At 41.5% G+C, this 25,002-nt stretch overlaps 1 protein-coding gene across 1 annotated transcript in view; it reads left to right on the top strand.

The window, feature by feature from the left end:
• PIK3R1 (phosphoinositide-3-kinase regulatory subunit 1) overlaps positions 1 to 25,002 on the top strand; it is a 562,158-nt gene that overhangs the window by 53,103 nt on the left and 484,053 nt on the right. The window contains exon 2 of the mRNA XM_072958567.1: positions 13,440 to 13,510. The gene's annotated coding sequence lies outside the window, so the exon portion shown is untranslated. The remainder of the gene's footprint in view (positions 1 to 13,439; positions 13,511 to 25,002) is intronic.

Below are 25,002 nucleotides of genomic sequence, written 5' to 3'. Positions count from 1 at the left end.
ACTCTTGAAATAAATAATCTAGTCTCACCCCTCAGAGAGGTGTCCCTCGAAGTCTTAGCAGGGCCCAGTTTATGGCATTTTGACCATTTTTGTTGAGACATAACCTTCCCGAAAGAGATAGGTGGTCTTTGGCCAGTCACAGTCTCTCTGAGCCTCCGTTTCCCCTATCAAGTGGGCTAAACGTATACCTTTTTTCTATATTGTTGATAGTGTATCACAGCCCCACACAGTAGATGCTCAGTGAAGGGTCACAGTGATTAGCATTTCCTCTTCTAGAGACAGTTATTCATGAACAGCTGTAATAGGAAGGGCATGGGGGCGGTAAGTGGAGAAGTGATACTCCTCGTCAGTGAGAACGTTGCCCTGAAAACCTTGCAGCATGACTGTGGGGAATAAATGGGGTGAAGCCCACCGCAGAAGCCTACCAGAAGAGCACTAAGGAAAGGAAGGCATCGAGGAGCCGGGACGGATAGTCCATATGTGCAATATCTGAGGAATGTCAGTTGAGTGAGATATGGAAAGGAGAAAGATTCTCCTCTTTGTGCACCTAAACCTATGTTCAGTATTTCTGTGTAAGGATATGAAGTGTTTCTAATAAATAAATTAGAGCACTGAAGGAGATACTGATTCGACATTTCTGCTTGTGAAGTTACTTTGAAAGTACAATCAGTTTTCAGACTTCCCTTTGCCTCCTGCATTACTTCATTTGCTAGTTTCAAGCTGGTTTGGCTCCATGAAGCAAAAACAGGTGCCTCTGAGAAGTGGTGAGAATTCCGCATTAATGGTAGGAGGAGATCTCTTCTGTGTCTGAAAACAGGCTGTGTATCTAAAACCTTTCTCAGTGTCTGTGCCACTTAAGTGCTGGAATCAATCATAAAACACAGGATGAGGCAGAACAATCGTGTGATTGTTTTGAATGTCCTCAAAGAGGATTTCAGAGTACCATAAGCTGCTAATGAATTTCAGGAGGCAGGTGCAAGACACGCAATTACTTTACCATTTCCATCCCTTTTATCATTTGAGAGCATTTACAGATTATTCACTGATTTCCTGTGGCAGAGGCTTTTTGTGAGAAAGAAATGTTCTATCAGAAAACAGCTATTAAACATTGTTCAAGGTGTTTCTGATTGGAAGGAGAATAGGAAAGACAATGAAAAAAATGACAGTTATTCACATTTAAAGAATTTCCAGTAGTTCTTACCAAAAGTTTCAAATGGTTACTGGACTTTATTTTGCTAAGACACTGGGTTGCTAGGACTCATGATTCAGACTCCACGTAGTCTTTCTCCAAGAAACTCCAGTGTTTTAGTCCTCCAAGTCCATCTCAGTAGTCGGGGACCTTAGTTGTCAAGCTTCAGTTTTATCCACTCCTATTCATTGCCACTCCCACAGTCTTCCTGGATTGTAACTCCCTGGTACAAGAAGGTAGGCCTCATGGCCAAAAGTAGACTAGGTTGGAAGCACAATCCTAAAACAATCTTAGAATTTACAGACAGAATCTTTATTTCGAGTTGAAGTAGCAGGCATGTTTATGAAGGTGGGGATGGCTGTTTCTCAACCTTCCCCTCTACCGTCAGTAATTACATCAGCTTTACATTCTGAAGAATTTAAAAGGTCCCAGAATTGTGGCTAAGGCCAAAAGTGGATACCAAACCATCAAGAACCCAGTTGGCAAAGTTGTGAGGGCTGTCAGCATGTAGAGCTGTGCTCCCAGCCTAAAAGGATGCCCCAGAGTCAGCGTCATTAATCCAACTCCTCCTCTTTCCCACCTGATCATGATAGCAAGAGGACTGGTAGAGAGAGCTGGTCACTTGTAGGAAGCATAGTGTTCCTGGAGAGAAGCTCTCTTTTATTTTCACATTGTGGTAATAAGGTGGGGGCTTTGGCTTCCCTTGAAGCCAATTCAAGAAGGTGTCCAGAGAATCACCAGTCAGATTGGAGGGGCTGCCTTTTCATTACCCGGATGGGCAACTGTGTAAGCAGCTGAAGTGGAGAAAGAGAATTAGAGAGTGACTGTGGGCCAAAAGAAGAGGTAAAGACCAAGCAGCCTGTACTCCTACTGCTTAGCATGGCAAGATATGTGAATTGTTTTCAGACTGAGTGAACCAGCAAACCATAGTTTAGCTTGCTGGTGTGCTACCAAGGAGAGCAGCCTACGTGGCAGAAAGAGATTACCAGGGGTGGTGGACCTCCAGGGTGAGAGCTGAAGGAGGGGTTGAGGAAAAAGTTTACATTACAGCTGAATCTCCTCCTCAGAAACCATGCACTGAGAAGACCCCAGCTGTTTGCTCTGAAGAACACATGGGATTGGCTTAGGAGACAGGCAGCACATGGATGACTACCCTGTGAACACAGTGGTGCTGGAGAAAGATAGCAGCAGTCAGCCTAGGAGAAGATGTCAGCCTTACTAGAGCAGTCCCCTAGGGAAAACTGCCTCTCCCATTTCTTCTCCTGGCCCCTACCCCTGAAAGAAAGAGCTTGTGAGAGTAAGAGGAGGTGTGGGAACAGCATACTTCTTCCCTTTCCCCCAGACAGGCCTGGCCAGTACAGGCAGAGAGGAAGAATGAACCTGCGTTGAGTCTGACACTTCAGTTTTAAAATGAAGAAGACCGAATGTCAAATACTTAAAGACATTCATTCATTCCACAAATATTTACTGATCACTACTATATGCCAGGATTGTTCTGGGTGTATAAACAGTGAACAAAGTAAAAGACTCAAAGGAGACTGATGCAAGGTTAATATTGAAAATGATAGGAAAATTATAAAACCTGGGAAAGATATCCTTAAAGAGCCACCAACTAGTAGGGGAAAAGGCTCAACAAAGCCGATCTGGTGGGCAGTTGTTCCGGGAAAAAAAGAAAGTCGTCTCATGTTTATATGCCAAGGAGTTGACTTCAAAACACTGTTTACCTACTTGTATCAGCACAGTTGATGTCTCCATTTAATGAGCACAAGGTGGATTCCCAGAAGGAGGGAGGCTTAAGTAGGAAGAATCGCAGCAGCAATGGGAAGGTAGAGAATTTGGCCATCAGGGAAGCACGAAGACCGTGGGACCTCCTCACGATGTTTTTGTTCAGGCTGATCTTGCTGTTGTAGCTAGGAAACCAACTTGGCTATTAGGGCTTGAGACAGAGAATCCCTGCCATTCATCCTTCATTGCACATAACATAATGGGCACCACCTGCATGCAAAATGCTGCCTGTGATGGAGGCAAACATAAGGGCAGTGTGGAACCTGCCCTGAGAGAGTCCAGTGGGGGAAAGACCTGCACCTGAGTTACGACGGCATTATTTTGTACTTGCATAGTGCTTTATAATTTGCAAGATGTTTTCACAGATGTCTGATTTTAGAACGTTGCTCTCAGATGAGAGCCATGTTCTTCTTTTAGATGAGAAAATTCAAGTTCAGCAAGGTTAAGTAAATTGACCAAGACTCATAGCTATAAAGTAAAAACTTGAACCACATCTTCTAAATTCCAAATGTTATTTCCAGGACCTACTAGTCATAAAAAGCAGTGTGTTAAAAGTAGTGAATACACAATATTGTGCTAAAGAGTGAGGGTTGGCAAATGTTTTCAGAAAGATCCAGATAGTGTTTGAGTCTTTGCAGACTGTAAGGTCTCAGTTGCTACTACTTTACTCTGTCACTGTAGTGTGAAGGAAGCTGTAGACAGTTAAACAACGAGGTCCTGCTGTATACCGCAGGGAACTATATTTAATACCTTGTAATAACCTATAATAAAAAAGAATATGGAAAGGAATATACAGGTATAAATGAATCACTGCTGTACACTGGAAATTAACACAGCATTGTAAATTGACTATACTTCAAAAGAAGCCTTAGACAATACATCAAGGAATGGGTGTGGCTCTGTGCCAGTAAAACCATGCAGCAGTCCAAATGTGTTCCATAGTTTGTCTTTGCTGTAGCGGATCACTGGAGAACAGGCTCATTCCTTCTTGGCAGTAAGGTACCAGTAAATATTTAACAACTGGAGCTCTGGGAATAGGGGTGGGTGGGGCTTGATTTGTAATGGTTGCCCATTTCTGCAATGTAAATACTACCATCATGACTGATCTCAAGCTACCAGCACAAAGTTAATGAATGATGAGTTGGGAAAAGGTGTGTGTAGGCCAGCCCCCAGCACTTCACTGTTTGAGATTATCACTGAAGACTTCTGGGCTCTGGGTAGGATACCAGCAGTTGAAAATAGAGTGTGATGGAGGAGAAAGAACAAGAGGCGTATCATAAGGGTGGGCAAGTGCCAAGCATGTTCTGGGAATGATGGCCAGCTCAGCTGGGATTGAGTACTGAGTGTGAGTAGAGGGAAAGGCAGGTGAGTGAGCTGTCACACAAGGTCTAGGGTGCAGACAGCCTTCACTGCCAGCCAGGAATCTTGGGGTTTGTTGAGTGGGCCCCTGGAGCCTCTGAAGCTCTTTAATCTGAGGACGGTTATGGAGCTGTATTTTAAGATATCTCTAGCAGCCATCTGAAATTGGCTCAGGAGAAACTGGAAGAAGGGAGACCTATTGAAAAAAAGAGCCATCAGTGAGATACAAAACAGGCCAGTTAGAGGCGACGAATCAATCCAGTTTGGTCAGCAAAGTAGGAGAAAATAGAATAATTTCCCACCCAGAGTAATACAGATCTTATATTTTCTGTGTCCTATTTTCTTTCCTTTTCTCTAATCATTTTTCATTCCTATTCATCACAGATTGGCTATATTCCTTTGGGTCTCAAATTTGGGAGGGCATCAGAATCATCTGAAAGCCTTGTTTAAGTCACATCTTGTGACTTGAACCCATATCTTCTGAATTCCAAGTGTTACTATTTCCATGACATCTCATTGCATCCTAATATTCATAAAAAGGACAATGGGCTGTAGAGCTGGACCCCAGAGGTTCTGCTTTAGTAGATCTGGGGAGAGGCTGGAAAATGTGCATTCCTAACAAGTTCCCAGACAATGTTGAAACTACCAGCTCTGCAGCCGCACTTTGAGAACCATGGTTGTGGCAAATACTATGACTCTTTTCAATACAGGGACTTCTCAGTCACCTCAAGCCCGAGTATGGAGGACTGAACTCATTATTCACTCCCTACACCTGCCGAATGGCCCCCGTATTTCCCTATTGTAGGAACTGGCAGCACATTTCACCTAGTTTTTCTGGTAAGGAGCCCCAAAGCCTTCCTTTCCTCTTCTCTTTCACTTCTTCCCTAGCTGGTTAAGTCATCAAGCCCTGCTGCTTCCGTTTACTGAGTCTCTCTTCCGTCTGCCTACCGTTCTTTAGTCTTCCTGCTGCCACGTTGGTTCAGGCACCATCATCTGATGTTTCATAGGGACCTTCTGTGTGGAGACCAACATCCCCACTTGTCCTTCTTGAACATTCTCCACACTATGGGCAAGGTGATTTTACAAAACACACATCTGATCATGTCATTCTCTAACCTAAAGTCCTTGTTTTCACTTGCCCTTGAGATAAAGCTTCAAGGCTCTGGGTGGAATGAACTGTCTGTTTCTCCACACTCACTTCAGAGCACACCCCTCACTGTCTACGCTCCATTACACTGATGTCCTGTCAGCTTTTTGAGCCCATCACTTTCTCTGGAAGCCAGATCTTTGGCATACAGCCTAGAACACTCTTTTCTTCACATGTTGGTTGTACAACCCCTAGTCATCTTTCAAATCTCAGCACAAGTGTCTCTTCCTCAAGAAGTGTTAACTTTCCCACTGGGTGAGGTTAAATAGGCTCACTCTACTTGACCATGGAAACTATCTATCTCCTCTTAATACTTTCTTCAAAATGCAGTCACTTTAGTGTATGGATTCCAAGATCTCTGAAGAGAGAGATCCTCTGTCTTGTACACCATCCCATCCCTAATACTTAGCGCTATGCTCATGGCATAACAGGAACTCAGGATTGTTGAATTATAGTCCTTCCTTCATTACTTCCTCCCTCGTCTTCATTCCCTCTCCTGTACACTACAGAAATCATGAGTAGTTTCTTGCCCAGTATTTACTTCCCAGTCTTCTTTGCTACCAGAGCCCTGATTTTGTGAAAGTTTATGTCTCTAATGTGTCCAGTGATGGTTGGACCCCTTTGAGGAGATTCGATGAGGAGAAAGTTATCTTATTTCCAGTGTTGATACAGAATTAAAAACAAAAGAGAAACTAAAATAAGTTAAAAGCAAGAAAACTATTGATTCTCCAATGTGAAAGAAACTCATTTATTCATCCATCCACCCACCCAGTAAGTACTGTTACATGTGAAACAGTGTACCAGGCACTGGATACCAACGGTGAGCAAAGCAGATATGATTCCTTCCCATATGAACAAGTAGAAGTTGCCCAGGTGTGTGTGTTGGGGGTGGGGAGGGGGTTAGAAGTGGGCAGTGGTATTCCAAACTGAGGGAGGTAAACCTGTGATTGAGAATCTGCATGACTTGGAGGAACTAAAAACAGCTCAGCTTGGTCAGAGCAGAGAACGAGGTGGGAAATGGTAAGATATGTGGCCTATAGCATACAAAGAGGCAGATCATGAAGGGCTTTGTTAGCCACGTAAAGGGATTTATCCTAAGAACAATGGGCAATTTTGTAAGGATTTGAACCAAAGCAGGGCATTTTAGCAGGATCCATCTGGATGTTGTGTAGAGATTAAACTGGAAGAATGAGAGAGGAAGCAGTAGAAGGTCATTAATCCTGTTGTTCCTAATTTTTTTCCCATTATGGAACACATGAAAAAAAGTTGTTGTTTTTCTACCTATCGGTTAAACTAAAGGGAATTTAAATCCCTGATTAGGTTTCCAGCTGTTTTAGGGGACAGGCCTGGGGACTGGTTCTCCTAGGCCAGCAGACTACTCTGAGGGCTGAAGAGAATCCATAATCTAGGCTTTTGGGCACAACTGTAAGCCTTTTTCTGCACATCTGGTGAAAAGCTCCCATTCAGTCCTATCTCTGGTGCTTACCTCCTCTCTTTTAAGAACATCCATGCAAAATGCAAATGACCTCAATGATAAGGAGATCCTTTGGCTACAGTGCCAGGGAGCCTCCCCCTTTCCAACTTCCTACTACAGCCCTCCCTCTTCCTGGTCCTCTCCTGTGGCTTCTAGATAAATTGTGGCTTCTAGAGAACTTTCTCTACCTCCTTTCAGCTCTACATAGCCAGCCTTCCATGCACATTCATTCCCTCAGGGCTCTGCTTCCAGAAGATGACAGTGAGTACAAGAATGATAAATGTTTACACTAATGTTTAAGTCAACCCAGTACTACTGCACCGGAGTAACAACACACAGCTGTCATAAAGGTCATTCCTGTGAGATTATACCAGTGGGCTTTTCAGACGGGAACACCCTGGAACAATTGAGGTGAAAAAGTAGACAGGAATTGGGAGGAAGTAGCAAGGACACCCATAGAGCCCCTGACCTGAACTTGTGGTGGGGCTCGGTAGTATGCCAGATGGATTAAGATGGTGCGTCATCTGCATAAAAAAGGAGCTCAGCCTGGCAGGAGCAGCAGGACTTCCAGGTTGTACCTCCATATTAAACAACACTTTGTAGTTAGAGGGTTTGTTTCATCAAAAGGCTTCATGGAGAGCTTTAACAAGCATTTAGTAATTAAATTTGACAACATTCCTAGGAAGCCAAGAGTGTGGGACAGTGGACGTCCAGGGAAAGCTAGCCGCCTCATCTCACGCAGCGTCTGACATGAGATGAGGGTTCAGTAAATGTCTCCATGAAAAAGAATAACACATCTGAAAAGATGAAGGGTATCAATACCGTGAGCTGACTGCTTCTTCACTAAATCCTATAGACCAGTGGACTTCTGGTTTTAGTGACATCAGATGTGTAATGTCATACACATTTTGTATGTAGCGAGGCCCTAATACTGGGACATTCTCACTCAGTTTGGTGGGTTAGAACCATGCCTGGGGATTTTTATATAAATGTTTTAAATTAGTGTTTAACATACACTGTACTGGTTTGCTAGGGCTGCCCTAACCGAATGCCATAGATTGGGTGTCTCCAACTGTAGAAATGTCTTTTCCCACAGTTGTGGAGGCTGGAACTTTGAGATCAAGGTGTCGGCAGGGTTGGTTCCTTTTGAGGCCCCACTCCTTGGCTTGCAGGGGACCATTTTTTCTCTGTGTCTTCACATGGCCTTCTCTCTGAACTTGTCTGTCTCCAAAATTCTAAGGCTGTCAGTCTTACTGGCATATGGTCTGCCCTAATGACCTCACTTTACTTAATCACTTCTGAAAAACCCCATTCCAGATATGGTCACAGTCTCATGTACTGAAGGACAGGACTTCAACATGAGATTTTTTTTCCACGGTGGGGTGAACACAATGCAGTTCAAAGCATAGACCAGTTGTTTGGTCCACTGCTGTCGTCTGACTCACCAATTGTGAATGATAAAGATAGAATAGGCTTTAAGACTGAAGTCCTTGCCCTTTGTCTTATGGATAAAAGAAGCCTAAAGACCAGCACTTTTTCAAAGCAGAATGATGATTAGCACTACCCCTTCCCATCACAATCCAGGAGGGCAAGAACCTTCCAGGTCTTAATCATTATTTATCCACAGAGCTGAAGATAGTGCCAGGGGCCCAATCAATATAGGTTAAATGAATGAACAAGAGAATGAATCCAGTGTTACTTCTCCTATAGCACACCCCCATATCATCAGAAGAGGTTATTTTCAGGATATGAAAAGGATAATGCAATGAGGATTCTGGAAATATACATTCTTTTCCTAAGCTTGGTGAAAGGCAAGAGACATTTTTTCCTCTGAAATTTGATTTCATTCTCTTGAAGATATTTTCCTTCACAAAAGTTGACAGGAAAATGTCCCTTGACCAGAATTATGGAGAGAGGGGAGTCTTGACTCTTATCTTTGGCTTTCTTAGTACATGACCCCCACCTTGTGCTGTTGACTTGATAAGCTCTGCGTAACCATACATCTAACTAAACAACAGCAAGTGTAGCTTTATCCAGGGCCAGGGCCAGGTCCCTAATCCTATTTAAGTAATATTGAGGTAGGGGAACTGCTTGCGGCTTTGCTACTGGAGACCCCCAGTATGTGAAGAAATGAGTGCTCAGTCATCACTGCCACCAATCACTTCATGGCAGTGGGAACAAGAGTTTAGGAGGGATTTGAGAGAGATCACTACTTGCCACATGGTTTGTTTCCCGAAGCTTACACCTGCAAATGGTAAACTTAATATTCTTTCCAGTTTGAGTCAGAAGTGAGGGGCTTCACATGCACCTTTGAAAGTTAGCGGCTGCAGTGATTTACCATAAACATCCCATAAGGCTTTTGAACCTAAGAAATAGATTATGTAATTTTACAAAGGCAGAGATGTGTTAGCTCTAAACTTCAGCTACTGCGGCACATGTAACAGTGACAAGGATTTTGTGAGATTCACAGCTGCCTTTTGGGAAAGGTAGTGAGCGGTTCTAACATGGCCATGTAACCTTGCTGCTTTAAGAAATCGCTGAAAAGGGAGGGAAGTTTTTCTAGTGGGATTTAGTCCCTTCTCCACTGTTTATAACCCCTGCCTCAGTGTTTATACCAGGGTGCTGCACACACATTCCTCTTTCTCCCAGGTGGTCTCAGCTCCTGGAGGTTTGAGGTCCTCTGATATGGGAGCAGCTTCCTCACCTTGGTGCCTCCCACCAGTCTCTCTAACCCAGTGGTTCTCAACTGAGGGTGATTTTGCCCTTGCCTCCCCCAGGAGACATTTGGTAATGTCTAGAGACTTTGTGATGCTCACCCCTGGAGGGTTGCTGTTGGCATCCAATGGGTAGAGGTTAGGAATACTGCTAAAAATCATGCACAGAACAGCCCACCATAATAAAGAGTTATCCAGCCCAGCATGTTAACACTGCTGAGGTTGAGAAACCATGCTGTAAGCAGTAGCATACCTTATCTTGACTGCAGTTCATGGTCTGGAGTTCCGTTGTGCTGTCCTCCACTTCTGCTGTCTTAGAAGAGATGGTCCCATCCATCCCTACCCACCTCCTTAAGCCCTTCCTCCTTCTTCCAGGGCCGCACTCCATCATACATCCCTCTCTCTCTCTTAAAGCCTTCATTATTGCTCCTATAATTCCTCATTCTACCTTTGTCTATAAATATGGACCACATTTTTCTAATTTCATAAGCATCCCCAAGATAGATATTAAATGGTTAGTGACTCAAAAACTCTTTGTCTAAACACTTTGAAATACACTCTTTTTTACTGCAACGTTTCTTGTATGTGTTGAAATGTCTTCTTCCCTTTGTCCTTCCCCACTCCCATTTTTTGTCGGTTCCTTCTAATTCTAACCCTTCTGAGTCTTAGCTCAGACTTTAGGCTTCATGGACATTCAGTATCATTGACCACACACTTTTTCATAAAGCTTTCTTCTTCCCTGCCTGCTATGTGTACATTCACCTACCTCCAAAGCTGCTCTGTTGTCTCGCTTTAATAATCATTAACCAGTGATACCCTGCTAAAATTCAGAAGTTTTTTTTAATTGAATTTTTTGCCACATGCTGTTGATAACACAGCTCCCAGCATCTGATGTGTGAATAGTGAAATGGCAACAGGTTTGGGGTGGCCTTAGAAATCTCTTTCAATAAAATCTTTATAAATCTTAAACTGCTGTCCCTGCCTTTAAACCTCACTCTCTACAACGAAATGGAAAGGTAAACATGTATGGTGGTCACCCCTCCATCTTTGTCAGCCACATTCCTTCTTCCCAGATGATTGGCACATCTAACACTGCACCTTAGAGGTTTCATCCAGTAGCCTGGCTTCAGCTGTTACTTTTATACTGAACCCCTTATCTACACACTCAATTACATTTTCTGTTAGAATCATAGAATGCTCCTTCTGTTTTTCTCTGAACTTCTTGAAATTATTTGCCTAACTAAACATTGAGTGTGATCTTTGAATTTTGCTGGCCTTTGCAGCAAGAGAGGCCAGAATGGTCTGCCCATTTGCTTGGTTCCTGCTGAGGTCTGACTGGTCCTGTCCAGTTCTTTAGAGTATTCTCCCTGCATTCAAGGTCCTGACCACTTGCTGCCATCTTGAATTTTCTGCCCACAGAGGCATCTATCATGTCTTCCTGCACCTTTGCCATTCTGCAGGTTCTCTCAGAAACTCAGCATCTCCTCCTGGACCACACGGGGACTTCTTGGCTCCTTGACATCCCATTGCAAAGTGTGGTGGGCTGAAGTGCTCTTGCGTCATCTTTCCTCCTTGCTACCTTCTCCCACACCATCACTTCTGCATTACATTTGTGTTAGCATCAAATTGGGGTTGCTCCAGGGGGCACTTTACTGTGACTAGGAAGGTAGGCCAGTACCTCCCAATGTCACTCATCTCATGTTTCTAAAGTTTCTTTCCCTCTGTCTCCCTATCACCCACCCCCTTTCCCCAGTGGGGATGATAAAATCCAGGCATGGGGTTCCACTGCTGATTTCACTCTCTCCTTTTCCCCACTGTTCCTCAGATCAGAACAAGTGAGCGCCAGGGCTTTTCTTTTTTCGTGACTGTGCCTAGCCTGGCACAGAATAAGTGCAATAACTTCCACACTCATCTTGAAGATTAGTCCAGGCTGTCCTACCCTTGGTGACTGACTCCTCTCCTCTCAAGATCTGTAACACTGTTATGAGTCTGTAGTTCTTAATGATGATGCATATTTTTTATTGTTAATTATACTATTGCATCCACCTCCATAACTTGTTTGCAAGACATTCCAAGGTGCTTGACCCTATATGTGGTAGAATAGATATTTGGTCTTTGTTCCCAGTTCCTGGCTCAGAACTTCTAAACTTTTGGAATTTCTAAGTGATAGAGATGATGAGAGTATCATTTGTCCTAAGGAGCTGACTCTTAGTGGGCCCCTCGAGAGTTTCAGGATGGGAGCTGGTTGCCAAAAAGACCAAGCTTTTAATTTTCAGTTGAAGTTTGGAAGTTTTAGCCTCACTCTTCAATCTACAGGGAGGAGAAAGGAGAGCTGGTGATTGAGGTAATCACCAGTAGCCAATAATTTAATCAATTGTGTCTAGGTAAGGGAACCTCATTAAAAACCCATAAATGATGAGATTCAGGGAGCTTCCAGTTAGTGAATACATTAATGTGCTGAAGGTTAGCACATTTGGAAAGGGCATAGAAGGCCTTCATCCCTACCCTAATGCCTTGCCCTACAAATCTCCTCCATTTTCCTGTTCCTGAGTTGTACCCTTTATAGTAAGCCAGTAAATGTAAGTTATGTATTCCAGAGTTCTATGAGCTGTTCTAGCGAATTATCAAACATGAGGGAATGGGTCATGGGAGATCCCAACTCAGAGTCATTCAGACAGAAGAATGGAAGTCCTGGGACTTATGGCAGGCATCTGGGGTTGGGGTGGGGTATCTTGTGAGTCTGAGCCCTTAACCTGTGAGGGCTGTGCTAACTCTGGGTAGTAAATATCAGAAGTGAATTGAATTTTTGGACACACAGTTGGTGTCTGGATATAGAATTGGTTGCTCTGAGGGGAAACACACACACACACACACAAAACCCCTTGTTTGGTGTTAAAAGTGTTGTGAATAAAAACAGGTCACTGTCATATATGTCTTTGCATTCCCAAGCCCTGCATTTCACTAATTTTGATAGACCTTCTACTAGTGTCAGAGAAGAAGCTTTGAAATTCCTAGGGGCAAGTTAGGGGCGACTTTATGGTCACTTTGAGCTGAAACTCAAGAGAAGTGTCAGAGACTACCAGTCACACCTGCTTCTCACTTGGAATTGTCTCCTCCTCTGTTAATGAAGACTGTTGCACTGGTTCAGGTGCTTGACTGTATCAAGTTCCTCAACAGATGGAGGTCATGGAGCCTCAGGTAACAGTATTCTCGGGTTCATTTGGCTTATGTCGTAACCATGAGTGAGATGGTGGACCTCCATTTTGGGAGTGCAGTACCCTGTGAATGTGGAGTAGGAGGAGGGAAAATGGGGAGTTAGAAGGTATCCTAATAAAGTATAAGTAGTGATCCCAAACTATAATTTTGAATGAAACTCTATTAGATATAGTAAATACAATGAAACATGTTGTTTGAAGATTGCTATTGCCTTATGACAATTTTATTTGCCTTGCTTATGATAAAACTCTTTTTGAAAAAGCTGTTAGTTGCTGATGCATTCAGGAAAATTTCCTCTCAGAGTGCTCTGCAGTGAAGACACAGTACCCATCTGATGTGTGTCTATCGAACTAGCAGTAAACTGGGTATCACTTGAGATCTCTTCCCATGGGAATCACATGAGCCACAGACTGTTTCCCTTTGCCATCCACCTAACATTCAGTTATTTTCCCCTGGATTATCCAAAGAGTGAAATGTGGCGGTAAACAGTCCTGTCTGTTTACTGAGACAGAAAACTAATATACTCTCTTTCCTTTTCCTTCTTCTGCCACCCAGCTCTGTGTTCCTGTGAGGTCTCTCCAGCAAACTCACCAGTAATGCCATGTATGGAAGGAAGAGAGATAAAGGTAACTGGATTTGGCATAAGTAATTGCATTTCACTTTCTCCTCTGGGTCTTTCTCTATCTGTTGGATCCAAATGGAATATAAACTCTTTGAATTCATTAGAAACTCCACATGGTCTCCATCTGTTGCAGATACAGCAATCAGCTCATTCAACATCATTCCAGTCCCTTGTAGCATACTTTGGATCAGTGGTGCTGTGGTCTCCAGAACAGGTGGCTTCAGCATCACCTAAGAACATATTAGAAATTCAGATCCTCAGGCCCCACTCCAGACCTGTTGAATCAGAAATTCTGGAAGTGGGCCTTAACAATCTGTGTTTTGATAAACCCTCCAGGTGACTCAGATACACACTACAATTTGAGAACCACTGCAGTACATCTCTACTGCCGAAAGTACCATCTGCGTCAGCCTTAGCATCACCTGAGAGCTTATTAAAAATGTAGACTCTTGGGCTCCAACTCAAATCAGCTGAATCAGAGTGTGCATTTTTACAGTATACCCAGGTGATTTGTGTGTACAGTGAAGTTTGACAAGCCATGTCTTGTGTCTCTGGTTCAGTGCTGGCTGCACATTGGAATTGCCTATGATGTTTTATATTTTTAAAAAAATGAAGCCCCAAAGATTTAAATTGACTTGTTATGAAGTGTAGCCTGGGTATTTGGATTCTGAAAGCTTCCCAGGTAGTTCTAATAGGCAGCAGAGTTTGAGAACCACCTCCTTATATCATGCTGGTGACTGGGAAACAAAATACATATTTTCTACCTATCTTATATCTCAAGTGACCTAACTTCCTCCAAGTAAATGTATCTGAGCACAATTTGGGAGGCACACGTGAAGCAGAGTCTGACTGTTGGTCCACAGTCATGATTTTCCTGTAGAAGCAGTTCAATCATCCCAGTGTTCATCTCTAGTTGCCCAGATATCAGAAGGCAGGGTATACATTTTGCTGGGCTGGACCTCAGCAGAGGTGCAGTGGAACTAGAGTCTGCAGTTGGAACAGAAGCTCCCTGATTTCCTGGGTACCTGGTGATAATGGAAAACAGTGTCCCTGGTGAGCAGGTTCTGCCATGTTGTTCTATAAGTCGCCTATGCAGAAATCAGCCTAGAGCCCTTCTACCCATTTTGTAAGCATTTAGTTCCTCTTAAGTCCTTTTCCACTTAAAACATCTAAAGTGGTTTTGTTATCTGAATTCTGACTGATCCATTTGTGTAAGATGTAAATTCATGTCCCTGTCAATCATTGCTTGTTCATAAAGTGACTGAATTGTGCCATGTTTTGTTAATATGAGCCTCTTTCTTTCCATTTAAAAATTGGAGTTTTGTCACCAGAAACAAAAATTAGTCATAGGAAAACCACTACGCAATCCAAACTCTTTAAGACCAGCTCTTTTCCTAATGTTATCCCCAACCCTCCCACCAGGGCACATCCTTCCTAGGTTTGAATGTTCAAGTCATCTTTGTGATGATTACAAAATCTTGTGCACTGACACTTGTCCCATCCAAATCTTCACTGCCTGGCTAAGAAATATAAAATGATTTTTTTCACTTATTTCAGGAGTCCAAACCAAGCATGAGTTTGATCCTATAAATTCATGTATCTGCTTTACATCTATCTAAGAAAAGACAACTAAATTTAGTAAGAAATAATTTTATTTTCAAGTGATGTTTGTGATGACTATAGTCTTTGACATTAGGCAGCTCTGATTTTTCAAGAGTGTTTTCTGCACAGAAAGGGTGAAAGTGGCTTTTGTTGTCAGAAATGGATTGTCTAGCCAGGAAACGAATAGGAAGCTAGAAAGCAAAAAAGGAGGAGGGTGAGGAGGAGACTGGGGAAGAGGAAATTCCCAGCACGACCAAAGCAGCCACAGATTCCCTGCACACATGAGGTGAAACTTGCCTGTAGGCCCCCACCCTGCATTTTAAATATAATTTTTAATTTTCCGTGTGTTCTTGGATATCCTCTTCCATGTTGGTAGTTGGAAGTTATTAAAGCTGCTTAGTCCCCAAAAGCTGTTTAGATGGAATCTCCCACATAGGGATGACTGGCCGCTCTGTATAGAATTTTCACGCTGTGACTGTTATTCTGAAGAAGCAGAGTAGCCACAATCGGTGGTCCATCCCGAGTGTTTTCTGTAGATAGTCTCACTGCCTTTCCCAAACTGGGCTCCAGTAAAGGTAGGAGGGTAGGTAGTTGAAGAGAATTTTTTACTTGGGATCTCCCAAGGACGGAGGCTCCATTTCTAATCACCTTTGATCTTCCTCTGAAAATCATCTTAAAAGAGTAGCTCCACTATACATCAGCTTCACTCCCAGAGGGTGCTGGGGTTTGTGCGGTTAGACTTGTGCTCACAGGGAAGGTAGGAAGAAAGAACTGGCAACCTGAATTGGACTTCCTGAAGCCAGGCTCTCGGATGTAGAAGCATTAAAGATGATCTTCATCTGCAGGGAGTTGGAGCTAAATCTCACATGGAGGTTGAAACGTGCTTAGAGACCCAAGCTTTACTTACACTCTTCTTATATTGTGTGGGTGTTTACCATATTGAATTTGTCGTTGGTTTTATGCATTTTTCTTTCACTGGTTGTGGAGGTTTGTGGCTTGCTTTTTAACTTTGCAAAACTTTGGTACAAAGGAAATTTTAGAATGCCAAAACATTTTCCAAATAATTTCAGAATGAACTGGGCCCCCAACTAATTTGATTTGGAGGAAATAAAGAACAAAGGCTTGTTAACAGACAGCTTTAAAATATAATTACTCACACGTGGAAACATGTTTAAGTGTGGGGTCTCAACGAAGGCATATCATGCAATACTTTAATGCTCTAACTGTTGCCCATTTAAAAAAAACCTCTTGTGCCATATGCAGGTGTGATTACACAGCCAACTGCCAATTCTCACTGGCTCAAGGATCCTTTTAAAAATGTCCAGATGGATATGAATGTCAGATTTGGCTGTTAAATTATAGAGCCCAGTATATCCCTTTAAAGTCCTAAGGCACTGAAGCAGAATAGTGATGTCTCCTCCTACCCCTAAATAGATTTCAAAGAAGCAGTTTGATTTTTAAGTTGGAAATTATATCTGTTCATTTATTTTGAATCTCAGGATAAACTTTATTCTGACTTTTATCACTGTTTTTCAGTCCAAGTATCTTATGAACAATGTCAGAAAAATGTTTTTGGTTGATAAGCAAAAAATGAGTCAGAAATTGGCTTTTCAGGTGATGGGTGTCTTTAAATGAATGAATGGGGAAGAGGAAATAAAACAGTGACATCGTAGTTTCCCTGGGTGGCTCCCCAGAGCCTGCTCTCATGCCAAGGACATAGTTTAGAGGAGGAGGACATTAAAACAGAACAGAGAGACAGGAGGGCATCGCCCTGGTTCTTGATGGTACGAATCCTAAAGATGCACATCTGCCACCCTCAAGAGACAAGGCTCACTGGCAGTTTGCCCTCAGCACTGCTGTGGGAAACACCATAAATGTCACTGTCACTATTTCCTCTTGCCCAGATTTCAAGAGCGCAGTGGTCATCAGGAACCTCTAGACGATTGATCACCTTTTTAAATAATCTGTGTGGCTGATAGAACGTGGGGCTGCCTCATCTAATGTGCTCTGCAGGGCCTCCTTCTTATAGACAGGAGCATCTGCCACACATCCCTGGACCATTACCCAGGGCAGGCCTCTCAACAAGGTAGCTGAAGTGAGACCCTGGCCCGTGACAGATCCAGCAGAGCATACCCAGTTGCATCAGCCATGGGGAAATGGTGTTTTGTCTAGTGCCTGGCTCAGTCCTGGTATAAGGTGACCACGTGATCATATTTGTAGTGATGACTTGGAGGTGAGCTGTCACGTGGTCCAAGACTCCTGTTGACACTCAGCTAGGTAACAGCCAAACCTCACTCTTGTGCTTTTCACATTAGGAAAAAAGCTCGGAAAGAGCATTTTAGGTGAGATGTAGCAGGAAAAGTGGAAAGAAAATCTGGAAGCCTTGGGACTTCACATAACTTTTAAAATACTTCTAAGTGTAAACAGTGACAGTAGAGAGAGGAAGCAGGTAATGGGTAATGCGTTGAAGCAGTGACCTCACATGCTCTGGCCTGAAGGTGAATTCCCTGCAGGCAAATTCTGTCTGAACAACCTACCCTGTCTGCTTCTCCCTTACATAGGTACCTCTTAAAGATTCATTCAGATTACATACTTTATTACACTTGCGCATCACAAAAATGAATAGATATGACTAATAGACATCTCAAGCATAACCTGCCTCATATTGAACTTGTAAAGCCTGTACTCTGTCTCACTGATGGCAAATCCAGCCTTCCCATTGCTTTGGCTGAAAACCTCCATGTCATCCTGATTCTTCACTTTCTCTTACAATTTACGTCCAATTCTTGCAAAAGAATCCTGAAAAATATTACCTTCAAAATACTTTTCATCACTTCCTGGATCTGAGCTCACACCTCTCCCTATATTACAGCAGTAGCCTCCCTACTGACAGCCACAGAACTCTAGAGTTTATCCTCAGCCTAAGGAGCCTTTCAAACATAAATCGAATCAAGTTCTCTATGCCACACCCTCCAGTGGCTTCCCATTATCACTCAGAGGAAAAGCCAAAGTCCTCATCAGGGCCGACAGAGCTCTCATGACCTGGCCCCTAACCTCTTCCTTTACAAGTCTGAACTTGTTCTTTTAGCACTTAGGGCACACTACTACCTTAGTGCCTTGCACTGCTGTTCCTTTTCCTGGAATACTCTTCCCATGGAGCCCACTCCCTCGCTTTCTCACATTGTCTTTTCTTAAACATTGCCTTAGCAGTGAAGCCTGCCCTGACCTTCCTGTTTGTTGTGATAACTGAGCTCCCGGAAGCTCTCAATTCCTCTTAACATCTTACTTGCTCTACTTGTTTCCTTCTGAATACTTCCTACTTTGGATCACCTTGTACCATTTATTTATTTATTATGTTCACTGTTCAACACCCTACTAGGCTGTAAGCATCATGAAGGTAGAGACTTTCCTCTTTGGTTCACTAATGTACCCTAAGTGCCTGGAACAGTGTTAGTACATAGTAGGTGCTCAATAAGCATTTGTTGAATGAATCACCTCCACCCTAATGTTGTCAGATTATACTTTCTTATCCCTGGCATGTTTATATGGTGTTTGCACATTTATGTGGCATCATTTAAGCCACACAGAAATCATATGTGGAAGAAATTATTATTATCATCCCAATTTAAAGAATGACAAACAAAGTCAAGAGAAGTAAAAAACAAACAAACAAACAAAAAACCTAATTTAACACAACAACTAGGAAATAGTCGAGCCAGAACCGAAAACTGTGTCTCTCCTACTGCAGTGCCCAAGCCCTTCACCCTCACTCTACCTCTCAGATCTCACGCATATAAACCTTCTAGGTAGTTGTGACCCCTTCTGTCATCGTTCTCTCTCTTCTTCCCTCCCCTCTGACTCCAGAGACTCCAGTGTCCTTTCCCACTGCTCACATCTGCCTCTCTGTATTTGCTCTGTGTTTAAGTCTTAGGAACTTAAAATCCAAATATTCTGATTCCTGATTGAGTACTCTTTTTGTAGCACCAGGCTTAACTTGACTGCATGAATACAAACTGATGATATTTGAGTTCTCTTGTCATTATACAATGAAATGCATGCAGCAAAATCTCTGCAAAGACTATGAGACTTTGCCTATGTTTTCAAAACAGGTATGATTCAGTTCCAAGCAGAATTATTTTAACTGAAACTCAATTTGTTTTTCTTGGGGTACTATCATACAAAGCACTGGGAACAACAAATCCATAATCAAGCTGTGTTGGGTAAGAAATAAGTTCATGCTGGATCTAGGGTATGGAGATGTTTACTTTCTTTTGGATCTCTTTATCCATGTGTACTTTTACTTCTTAGTAATGTTCAAAAGTTGGATCAGGTGCCAGAAACCTAGAGATTGCAACTAAGGATTTGAGGCATATTTTCAATCTCACTGGCTGATAAATAAATGATTACTATGAGTATCAGAGTCTCCACCATCATGATGCAAGAGTGCATTGGAAGGACAAATCCATGAACACTAGAGGGGTCAGGTTGTGGTCATTTCTCTACAGGTTGTCCGTATTGGTGCCCATCTATGGCAATTCCAAGTGTAATTTACCTACATAAAATTCCCCCAAATGCTGGAACAGTACTTGACAGAACTTACCTAAATCTTATCCCCACCTTCTGGTGCTTTCCTTGCCCTGGTCTTTTTGCTTCTTACTAAAACTTTTTACTTAAATGATAATGCATTCTTGCATTTTTCTTCTTTCTACTTTAAAAACTGCTTTAAAAATGACCTATAAGAATAAGATCAGGAGAACATCAAGGATTCTGCTCTCACCATTCTGTTCAACATGGTACTGGAGGTTCTAGACAGTACAGCAAAACTAAAAATAAATGAATAAATGAAGTAAAAAGGCATCTAGATTGAAAAGGAATAAGTAAAACCATAATTATTCATAGAAAACATGACCAACTATGTAGAAAATCTGATATAATCCACAAAAAAAGCTACTAGAACTAACAAATAAGTTTAGAAAGGCTGAAGGATACAAGATCAATAAAAACATTCTACTGTATTTCTATATATTAGCAAGGGACAATCAGAAACAAATAAATAAACTAGCATCAAAAAATGAAATATTTAGGAATAAGTCTGACAGAAGATAAGAAAGATCTATATACTGAAAATTATAATACTTTTTATAAGAAAGATATTAAAGAACACCTAAGTAAATGAAGAGATAAATTATATTCATGAGTAAGCTACTCAGTATTGTTTCTTTCCAAATTGATCTACAGATTTAATGCAGTCCTAATCAAAACCTTAGCAGTTAGCAAGTTAATTCTAAAATTCATATGTAAATGCAAAGGATATAATATAGCCAAAACAACTTTGACAAAAAGAATAAAGTTGGAAGACTAACCCAATCTAATTTTAAAATTTTTATAAAGCTACAGTGATCAAGGTCCTGCAGCACTGATATAAAGATTGACAAATAGACCACTGGACCAGAACAGAGAGAATGGAAGTAGACCCACATATATATGGACAGCTGATTTTTGAAAAGTGTAATAGCAATTTACTGTAAAAAGAATATCCTTTTAAACAATTGGATATTTATACACAAAACAAAAAATTTATATCTACATCTCACACTGTATACAAACATAAACTCAAAATGGATTGTGAGACCTTAATCTATAAGACTTCTGTAAGAAAACATAAGTAAAAGCCTTTGCAACTTCAGGAGAGTCAAAGATTTCTTTAGCTTTGACACCAAAACACAATCCATAAAAGAATAACTTTGAAGTTGGATTTCATAAAACGAGAAAATTGTGCCCGTAGAAGATACTGTTAAAAGAATTAAAAGCCACAGAATGGAAGAAAATATGTGCCAATCTATATCTGATAAAGGACTTAAAAGCACAATCTTTAGATAAATCACAAAACTCAATACTAAGAAGACAAAGAACCCACCTAAACAATAGGCAAAAGATATGACCAGACCCTTGGCCAAAGAAGATATACAGAAGACAAACACATGAAAAGATATTCAGCATCATTTGTCATTGGGAAATGTAAATTAAAAATAAAGGCCATACCACTACACATCTGTCAGAATGACTGAAATTAAAAAGACAAACCATACCAAATGCTGGCAAGGATGTGGAGCAACTGGAATCCCTACGTACTGTTGGTGGGAATGTAAAATGGTACAACTCCTCTGGAAAAATTTTATAGTGTCTTTAAAATTAAAACAAACATCTGGCTTTTTCAATGTAATCCCTATCAAATTATCATTGATATTTTTCACAGAGCTGGGATAAAAAATATTAAAATTTGTATGGAAACACAAAAGATCCCAAGCAGCCAAAACAATCTTGAGAAAGAATGGAGCTGGGGAAATCATGCTGTCTAACTTCAGGCTATACTACAAAGCTACAGTATAGTACTGGCACAGAGGCAGACACACAGATCAATGGAACAGAATAGAAAGTCCAGAAATAAACCCACACACTAATGGTCAATTAATCTATGACAGAGGAGGCACGAATATATAATGGAGAAATGACAGTCTCTTCAACAGGTGGTACTGGGAAAACTGGACAGCGACCTGTAAAAGAATGAAATTAGAACATTCTCTAACACCAGATACAAAAATAAACTCAAAATGGATTAAAGACCTAAATGTAACACCTGATACTATAAAACTCCTAGAGGAAAACATAGGCAGAAGCCTCTTTGACATAAATCACAGCAACAATTTTTTTGAACCAGCTCCTTGAGTTATGGAAATAAAAGTAAAAATAAAGAAATGGTATCTAATTAAACTTAAAAGTTTTGTACAGCTAAGGATACCATCAACAAAATGAAAAGACAGCCTACAGAATGGGAGAAAATATTTGCAAATGATGCAACTGACAAGGGACTAATTTCCAAAATATACAAACAGCTCATACAGCTTAATATCAAAAAGCAAGCAACCCAATCGAAAAATGGACAAAAGACCTAAATAGACATCTCTCCAAAAAAAAAAAAAAATCCAGATAGCCAACAAGCACATGAAAATATGTTCAACATCACTAATTGTTAGAGAAATTCAAATCAAACCTACAGTGAGATATCACCTCACACCAGTCAGAATGGCCATCATTAAAAAGTCTACTAACAATAAATGCTGGAGAGGCTATGGAGAAAAGGGAATCCTCCTCTACTGCTGGTGGGAATGTAAATTGGCACAGCGACTATGGAGGATAGTATGGAGGTTCCTTAAAACTAGAAATAGACTTATGATCCAGCAGTCCCCCTCCCGGGCTCATACTCAGACATTAACATAATTCAAAAAGACACATGCACTCCAGTATTCACAGCAGCACTATTTACAATAAATAGTCAAGACATGGAAACAACCCAAATGTCCATTGACAGATGACTGGGTAAAGAAGCTATGGTATGTATGTATGTGTATGTACATTTGTGTGTGTGTGTGCGTGTGTGTGTGTTTGTGTATACAGATAGATAGATGTAGTGGAATACTATTCAGCCATAAAAAGAATAAAATAATGTTGTAAAAAAGGTCCTCTATTTTCATTCTGCCTCTGCAGACCTTCCAGAAGATGGCTAAAACGCCATGTCTTTTTGTAACAGTAAAGGAATTTAACAGAATCATGGCATTTTCCTTGAGGATTCACAGGAAGAACCAAAATGAACGAGATCCTTCTCACCACCGGGCATACCAAAGACAAATCCTAGGTTTTCCTTTACTTATCCTCCACAAAACTGCTGGACTCTGCCTAGGAAAGACTGATAGATGCTGCCTTTCCTGCACGTGCTGCCCCTGTTGTGAACTGAACCAGCCTACCACCCTGCTCTGATCTCCATTTTTAATGCCTCATACTTTTATGTCACCAATGGGTGAGGTGGTGTGAGCAGGTAAAAGTCAGCATTTCTTCCAGAGGAAATTTCTTCCATTAGGTACCTACAAAACATCTCTTCAGGTCTCCCTGCCTCAGCTAATTGAGTGGTTAATAAGTTAAGGAAAAGAGATTTTGAAAGAGAAACTGATGTTTAAAATAATAGCCATGCTAAAAATGAAGAATAGATTAGACTTTTCTTTTAAGCGTGTTTCCCTAACCCTCCCTGTCTAGGCTGAGGAGAAGCTAGCAAGTTCATACAGTTGGTACCATGTCACACTAAGGTAACATATCAAATAGTTTAGGATTTTTTTTTTTTTTTAGTGTGAAAGCTATACAATAAAACTTACTAGCAATTTTGCATGTGAAATTCTACTGGTTTTTTTAAATTGGCCTGTTTCATAATTTTTGCTCTAGAGTTAAATTAGACGTTGAAAGAAAAGATAACTTATAGTTCACTGGTATTCTTTACATAGTTTAAGGAATCCAACAGTTATGTCTCATAATGTGTCTTAAAATTAATAGCACAGTTTTTCATTTCTCATCTTTCTGAGCTTGTGATGTGCCACACATACTTTGTTGAAAGTTGGGGACTTACTCTTTGATTTCTGATTTGGAGAAATGAAAAGAACATGGGCTTAAAGTAAGATTAGACTCATGTTTATATCTTGGCCCTGCCAGGAGTTAGCTAAGTGATACTGAGATGTTATTGAACTTCCTTGAACCTCATTTTCTTCATAGGTATCATGTAGATCAGGACTTGGCAAACATTTTCTGTGAGGGGCCAAATAATAAACATTTTAGGTTTTGCAGGGAAAATGGTCTCTGTTGTAAATACTCAATTCTGCAATTATAGTGGAAAAATAGTCATAGATGAAAAACAAATGGTAGTGGCTGGGTTCCAATACAACTTTATTTACAGAAAAAAGCATTTGGCTCGATTTGGCCTATGGGCTATAGTGTGCTGACCCCTGATACAAATAATGATACCTTCCTGCCAGGATTGTCATAAGGGCTACATACTGTATGTCAGGTAGTAACTGAGCAGGACCCTGTTGTCATCGGTGACCATATGGTATTTGTAAGTGCTTTATTGTATAACAGTTTGTTTATTATTTTATTATTTTTTAAATTGTGTAATAGTTTACATGGCTTTTCTTGTATTCTTGCTGACCAAGGTTAGGGTGGGGGTGGTGGCTTGGGTGGTCTACCCAACCCCCTCAGGGTGCTGTGTGCAGGGATCATGCACAGTGTCTTCTCTTTGCTCCTGACACAGTGCCCTCCTTTTGCTTCTGACAACTCAGAAATGGCAGTTGGGTGTTTTGTGAACTCACCCTACCTGCCCATGTCTGCAGTTAATTTTTAGCCTCTTACAGCTTCTTAGTATTCTGTTGTACAAGGTACAGGTCCCAGCCTGCAGCAAGGTCCCAAGCCTCAGCCTGCCTAAAATACTACAGACATTTAAAGTGCGCACATTCTTCTCTAGAGCACCTTTTCACAGACCCCTTTCCTAAGCACCCTTTGTTGTAGGCACAAGAATATTAGAAGAGTCCCAAAGCCAGAGGCGAACAGAGGGAAGGGGGTCACTGCATCTGCAAAACCAATTTGTTACCCTGGATGCAGTCTCTGTGGAAACCAGCGCTGCCCCTTGAACTCTTGAACTTTTACTATAAAACCCCCTACCTTTTCTCCTCAGTGGGTTCACAGTCTTGAAGGAATTAGCCCACTGTGGCTCCTTTGCCTCACAAAGAAGTAAAGCTGCCTTTTCTATTTCATCCAAAACTCTGTCCTCTAGTCCCAGTTCAGTGAGTGGGATACAGAGGTAGAGTCTCAGCAACAAAGTGATTAGAATAGTGCCTGGGCTAAAGTCAGGACTGTGCCACAGTGAGTTCTCTTATCATGTGTGTGCCTCTGGGATCCTCTTTGCTGCCACTTGTGACCCAAGGTAGGATGCACTTAGGTACGGGATGTGTTTGTCACCAGGGCATCAGACTGTTCTGGAGAGAGTTTCTCTTTGCATTTTTTAATTACTTGTGAAGG

This window comes from Vicugna pacos, chromosome 3 (genome assembly GCF_048564905.1).
Source record: "Vicugna pacos chromosome 3, VicPac4, whole genome shotgun sequence".
Classification (NCBI taxonomy): Eukaryota; Metazoa; Chordata; class Mammalia; order Artiodactyla; family Camelidae; genus Vicugna; species Vicugna pacos.
The sequence above is the reverse complement of the archived record's forward strand: the minus strand, read 5'-3'. Positions and strand labels throughout refer to the sequence as shown.